General features: G+C 36.4%; 1 long non-coding RNA gene across 1 annotated transcript in view; it reads right to left on the reverse strand.

Moving 5' to 3' along the window:
* Positions 1–1,604, reverse strand: part of LOC128248716 (uncharacterized) — an 18,095-nt gene extending 16,491 nt beyond the window's left edge. Inside the window, exon 1 of the long non-coding RNA XR_008264882.1 lies at positions 650–1,604. This is a non-coding gene — a long non-coding RNA (uncharacterized LOC128248716). The remainder of the gene's footprint in view (positions 1–649) is intronic.
* Between the last annotated feature and the right edge of the window lie 5,928 nt (positions 1,605–7,532).

Below are 7,532 nucleotides of genomic sequence, written 5' to 3' on the forward strand. Positions count from 1 at the left end.
GTGAAATAATGTGTAGTGAATGAATATGAAAAAAGATTGCGCTAACGAACGGAGGTGGGGTGGGAAGAAGAAGTCCTCTCCGTCAGCGCGCATTTTTTTTTTTTTTCATATTCGTTTACTATACATTATTTCACACCTATTACGCTGTTCTTTTTTTCTTTTCATTTTTGTGACCGGGTCCTAAACTAGAAATTAACCCATTTGCGTAGGTATACCGGTTTTTCCGTTCAGTTTTCAGTATTTTCCAGACAGGTCAATGTTTTACATTTTTGCCACCCCACCACTCATGCACTTCCCAAGAGATATGAATCTTCTAGAGACTAGAATTGCTATTTCAAAACTCCCCCGAAACCTGCGGATATTTACAAATTCGGCAGCAAACTATATCCATGTATTTTATATTTCTAAAAAAAAAGGGTGTTCACTAGCCAACTAAATTCAATCATTATCTATTAAAATAACTACTTTTTAACTTAGTCAACACGAATTATTCATATTTAAGTGCGGGTAGTATATGAAATATTCTGCTGTATTTCTTGACTGGTGCGCATCATATGCATTTTAATTATTTTTAATAGCCTGCCTAATTAAAAATTCCAGATTAGAGAGAGAAAAAGAAAATCATTTTTCTTTTGTAAATTTTACTTACGGAGCAATAGGAGCTAGGTTCATAACCCAAGTAGAGGAAAAGTAGAAATTCTTCAACAACCGAAGAAGTCCGGATATCCAAAAAGCTTGCTTCTAAATATGTAACAATTTATTATTCACTTCAGTGCTACTGTAATGACTCACATGTTTAATGTCTTTTCAGCATAAGTTCAAAATTTTTTTTCTCCTGACAATATATTGCAGATTAGATCTTAAAGAATTTTAAATATATATTTATATATACTGTGCGCCTATAACTATTTATTTTATAGATTAGCAGTAGCCTGTTACAATAAATAACCACTGTGACAGATACGAAATATAAACAAATTTGTTGGCTGTCTCTGTTTGTACAAGGCATTCTAAAGAAAAGACTGTATCAGTTGACCTGCTGTTGCGATGTCACCTAGATGACGTGTTTACTGTGCTGGGAAAAGAAATCGATAAATTATAGTTCTAACGCAACAACACGTGATATTGTGGTGAAATAAGGGGTGGATACAGGTTAGCACAAGCTAACTCATTGCAATTAAGTCTATGACCAATTTTTGATAACCAATCGTAGTAATTGAGGGTGAATGCATGAGCACCAAACGATCTCGCTTTTCGTCTTATAAAAAATGTTTTGCATCGATGTAATAATAAAATGGATACTAAAGTGAAACATACCTGTGCATTTGGTATATATAACTAAACTGTATAATTCTTTAAAACTAGCTCTTAACAAACAATCTTAACAAACCTGTTGAAAATCTTTAACTAAGATTATTCATGCAATTAATAGATAAAAACTAAGCATATTTAAAAAAAAAAACAGGGTGGGGAAGTAACTCCAATTAGACCTGTTGCTCACCCTTAGTCTTGCCATAAGTTGGCCTAAGGAAACTGAAAGAATGTCCTTTGCTTTCACCTGATGTCTTTAAAGACCAGGTCTGCTCTCATTTGCAATGTTTATATTGTCCAACAATTACAATCAACTGATTTTGCGTGAGTTATCTTCCTTCTTTTTAAATTTTCAACACTCCAAAAGGGTCTTTAATATTTACTTGGATACAAAAACAGATATTTTCTCATTTTGGTAGATTTTAAACTCACTATATTACATATACAGGTTCCTACCATTGTTGTGTTTAGTTTGCACAACACTCCCCTGAGATATTTTCCTTCAGCCATATGGTCTCTATTGTCTAGTACTTCTTGCAAACAACTACTTTCTTAATTTCGAATGTTAATGTATGAATGATTTTCTTTTGATTTTTATAAGTAATTTTTTTTCCTTTGCAAAATTCAAGTTATCTCTAACAAAGTGATACAGCTTTTGTTTAAGTCAAGACAGCTTTTGGAAGTTTGTGGATATTTCACTTGTTTGGTTTTATGCATATGTGTGTGCATATGAGGATAAACTTGCACTCATGTAGTGGGTGTGCATCACTGTTGTACACAAGTGTATGAGGTTCATTGTTTTGTGGGGGTGGGGAGCATACATGTCTGTGCGTGTATATGTGTTTGTATGTGTATGTGTGCATATTCCATATATACATATGATAATGTGTATGTGTTCAGTACAGGCTCCAAAAAAGAATCCCACAAACATTTGACAGATTATTCACTTGTACCCTCGATTGGAGGAATGTGAATCAGTTTGTTTTGTTCATTTGTGAAGAACCCATGCATTTGTAGGCTTTTGGGCAAATCTGTTGTTATGTTGTCCAGTGCACATATAATGATAGGTACAAATAAAAATTTATAATCTGAATATTAGAGATGTAAGTTTCTTATTAGTTTCCATAAATGTTCTCCCTTTCTTCAATTTCTAGGGACATCTTCACTTCTACTTTTGTTCTCTATCTAGCCTATTGTGCTTACATCAGGTTGCTGTTTTTATTGGAATGTTTCACTTGTATTCTTTACTTTTATGGCATGGAAACATTTTGTTTCTGGCATGCCTTTGTTATGGACATCAGAATAATCCTTCCTACTTATAGCATCATAGATGGTTTTATGACAGTCTCACATCTCATAGAAAGGTCATACCATGTGGCCATTTTTGAATAGCTACTGATGATATAAGTGATAATTTTAACACTGGCATGACACAATTGATATTTTTTTATCAAAACATGGAGATCAAGAGGCATCTTTAGCTTTCTTGTTGGTCAGATATTTAGTAACTATCTTCTCCTGGATAGCAAAGATGTAGTTTTCTAGGTGATGTATCTATCACAACTCCCCTTCAATAGACACTGAGCAAGAGTACTCATTCTCTCTTTGCTGTTTGATGTATGTTGTGTAGGTGATGCAATGCAGCACCCAAAGGCCTTCTGGACTGGTGTTATACCTCTGTAGCTGTCTCTCCATTTAACACGGATCCTGTTAATGTCACTGATGATGTGAAAGTTATCAGTAGTTGTTAATATCTTCTTAGTCCTGATGTCAAAGTTGCAAATTCTAGTATTCCAAACATTGAAGCTAACACTGAGGCTGTGAAAGCATTGTGGAATATGGTTTCATTGAATGTAGACAACTCTAACTTCCATATCTCATAAAATCTACTGAAGTGTTCTTGTGTCACCCTAGCTTTACTCACAGCACCAACATTTGCAATATTCTTGTCGGTTCTGTTTAATTCTCATGCAATATTCTGTACTGGAAATAGGAGAGATAGATATGCCATTGTTATCCTTACTCCTTGTCTGAATGACAGTCTTTCTTCATTTGACTACCAAATATGAGCACTTTTCTGAATCAAACTCCATTCCTATGTCCTTTGAGAATCTTTGCAACCAGTTGTGTCTCTTGGTGTCATCAATATTACTCAAGTACTGCTTAAGGTCATCATCAAAATCCTGTAGTCTTTGCATTTCTTAACTGGGCTGACAAGGTTCACTACCAGGATGAAAAGCATTACAGATAAGTTGTCAACTTGGAAAATTCTTGTTGGTAGCCTAATTTTGTTAATGACTACAGTGATAACTTTGGTTTTTATAGTTCAACAGACCATGTTGTTGCTTGTCTCTAAATGGCATCAAATATTACAATTGGAACCTAGGTAAAGTATAGTGACTCTAGTATTCATGAGTTGGGGACAAAGTCAAATCCCTCCTTATAGTCTAGACCATACAGTCAGAAGATTTCAGCAATGCTGCTTTGTTTCCTTGGGGACAACTTTCTCAGTGAGGAGCTGTTCTTTACAGCTCTAGATGCCTTTCTTTCTTTCTTTCTGCTCCTGAGTCACCATATAATGTTTCATAGTGATCCTGGAGAAATACATTCAAACAACCTGCACATGATGGGCTTGAAGTTTTTGGCTATGTATCTTCTTGTTTTTAGCTGTGAGTGTTGTATGTGCAACTGTGAACCAGTACATATATGTCCTACCTCTTCTTTTTATTTATTAATATTCTTTCTAGAAGGATGGTGCTGGTTTCTAACATAGAGCTCTATCCTTGGAGTTTGGATAACAACTATAATTGTTACATATTGAACTTTAAGAAACTCTTGCATAATTTTACTGTTCCACTTAGAGATTATATATGAAAAGTTCATTTTAGCTAGGTTTGGTCTGGTCTCTTTCTTTGCTTGGAAATTCTAGTTTCTACAGACTTAATAACATAACTGTCATCCATACATACAGGCTTGTCCTTTACAGGTGCCAGGGCCATATAAAATGCACTTGTGCCAGTGCTGCATAGATGCACCTATGCCAGTGGCATATAAAAAGCATCCAGCACTCTCTGTAAAGTGAAAGTGGTTGGCATTAGTAACATCACCCAGCTGTAGAAACCATCTCACAACAGACATTTGGAGTCTGTCCATAGTATTGTATATTGTTTTAGCAACAATCTTATGTTGCAGTAGGTGATAAAATCTCCATGACAATTTTAGATAGCTGTTGATTACACATGCTATGTACTCCATTGAAGATTGACATGATCAATAATTGTGGTTATTTCTTTGGATTATGTGAACTTTGCTGTCTTGTTTGTTCATGAGATATTTTGTAAAGCATAGCCCTCAAGATATGACACGATGTTGTAGTTACAAACCCAAGAGAGGCTACATTTCATATTAATATTGTCGTCTTTTTCTAGTTTATAGGAAACATATCCATGCATTACTTTTGTATGTAGAGTGTATGTGTATGTTTTTTTTTTGTATATGCATGTATTTATCAAGTGCATTATAATCATGATCAAAAAATTCTTGAGTGGAATACATACTTACACATAATTAGATGTGTGTGTGTGTGTGTGTGTTTATGTATACATATGTGAATAGATATACAAGTTTGGACATAGGTATGTATACATATACACATGTATATATATCCTTTCCACTTCTGTTAGCCTGGCTATACACTATATTCTATTTTCTTAAAACCTACTTTCCTCAACACTCTTATGTCTTGGTTGAACATCAGTGACAAAGATTCTAATGTCTATTCTTCTATTGGCTTTAGTGCACTTCCAAGTTCTCCAACTAACAGCAATTGCTTGATCATCTCACATTCTAGATTGAAGACATATATATAAATTCATTCGCTTATGCTGCCTTTTAAGTGACTGCAATATACATTACTCATTCTGGCTTTTCCTCTGCTCCAAGACAATACTACAAACACAGAATCAAATTCCTTTGATATCCTGAACTGTTTATGTCTATTAATCTCTTGATTGACCAACACACTTGTTTTCCAAAACATTCTTGATCTTTCTCATCTCTGAAACCAATTTGTCATCACAGATTTTGCATCTATTGGGTTATTTCAACACTGTCTGTTAAAGTTACCCATCTTTACATCACAAACCCTGATCTTTAAATCTTCTCCAAGTGAACTACCCCAGCAGAGTTCCACACATTCTATTGTGATTACTTTTCACAGCAAATGTGCTTCACCTCTAATCTGAGATGGCTAAATGAATAACAAATATTACTAAACTCCGCTATTGGACACTAAGCTTCACTATTGGATACTAAACTCCGCTTGTGAAGACCTGTTGAGGCAAGTGAAATCAAAATCGAACCAAATTTGATGACTGGCACCTATGCCAACGTCTCCTTCATTGGACACTAAACTTGGCTTGTGAAGACCTGTTGGGGCAAGTGAAAGCGAAATCGTGATGGCACTTGTACCAGTGGAGTGCTCAGAGCACCATCCGAGCATGATCATTGTCAGAGCAGCAGTCTGGCTTCCATGCCAGTGGCACGTAAATAGCACCATTTGAACGTGATCATTACCAGCGTCGCCTTCCTGGCACTTGTGCCAGTGGCACGTGAAAAGACATTCGAGCGAGGTCATTGCCAGTGCCACTGGACTGGCTCTTGTGCAGGTGGCATGTAAAATACACCATTTTGAGCATGGCCGTTGCCAGTACCACCTGACTGGCCTTCGTGCAGGTGGCACATAAAAGCACCCACTACACTCTCGGAGTGGTTGGTGTTAGGAAGGGCATCCAGCTGTAGAAACTCTGCCAAATCAGATTGGAGCCTGGTGTAGCCATCTCGGTTCACCAGTCTCAGTCAAATCGTCCAACCCATGCTAGCATGGTAAGCGGACATTAAACAATGATGATGATGAATCTTTAATCTTTTACCTCACATAAAGTGATTCACACACTTGAACCAACAAATAAAACACACATAGAATCATTAATTGACCAGAAAATTCGGTTTCACATTGGTTTCAAACTTTCAGTTTTTTCTTTCACATGATCCAAAGATTTGGGAAGGAATCCATAATATTTGCAGTGAACCCATGTAATTAAACTTCAAGTTGATACTAATTGAAGAAAATGTAGATTAGAAAGGGTTGTACAGAGTTGAACTTATGGGCAACAGCTGAGATGATAGGAGGAGAATTTTGTGGAAAGTGTGGTACATAACTAGTTAGTTCAGAGAAGCAGGAACCATTAAAGTGATAAGAGAAGAGACAGAGAAAGATGTGTCACATCAGTGAACTAGAGGATGTAATGTTAGTAGATAAAAGTTTGCTAATCAATCAGATGTGATCTAAATTGTTTGTGGGTATTAGCAGATAGTGTGTTTCAAATATGTGAAGAGTACTCTAATCTGGCTGCCACTATTGTTATGCAGAATATTAACAACTATTCAATGCTGAAATAATTCTGGCTTTTGAGTTGTAATTTGGCTAGGTTATTGTTGATCACTGTCAAACATTGTCATTATCACACATTTATAAAGTTTATCACAGCTTTAGTTATTTGTTCCTGAATAAGGAAGATGTAGTGCTGTAAGTAAGTTTCATTGCATCAAAACTGCAATGTTTTCATTGGAGGAATTTTTTGAAATTCATAGATGTAGTGCATGTAAAGGTAATCCTTGATTATGTAGCAAGGCCTAGAATCAAAAACCTACAGCTTCAGTAACTAAGGTCCAGGCTACACTTAGGTCAGGTGACATGTTCTGGTTATTAAACAATCAACTTACTGGAATATCACTTCTTATTTTGTTATAGTAGTTCCTGCACTTTTGTGGTTATATAAGTACAACAGATAAACAAATCAGAAAACAGCACTTCGGAAGTACAAGTAGCAAGCCCTTTACATCAAGTTTTCCTTATAACATGTGGTGTTATGGGCTGTAATGAGCTGTGTGTTGTGGTGGAGAGAGGTGAGGCAAACAGAAGTGAAGCCAGACCGGAAGGGCCAGACCAGAAGGGTCAGACGGGAAGTCGGCGACACGCGGTCGAAGTCCAGCACGTGGGGGAAGTCAGAAAACAGAGAGGTTACGAGAAAGACGTGTTCTGATCAGGAGCGATCGTGTACTCCGCTGCGGTCGACAAGGTAAGGTCCAACGTTTCATTCTGTCCTTTTGCTTCTTGTTGTCTTTTTTCCTCCATCACACCACAAGCTATTTCGGCCCAT

This window comes from Octopus bimaculoides, chromosome 9, assembly GCF_001194135.2.
Source record: "Octopus bimaculoides isolate UCB-OBI-ISO-001 chromosome 9, ASM119413v2, whole genome shotgun sequence".
NCBI classification, from domain to species: domain Eukaryota; kingdom Metazoa; phylum Mollusca; class Cephalopoda; order Octopoda; family Octopodidae; genus Octopus; species Octopus bimaculoides.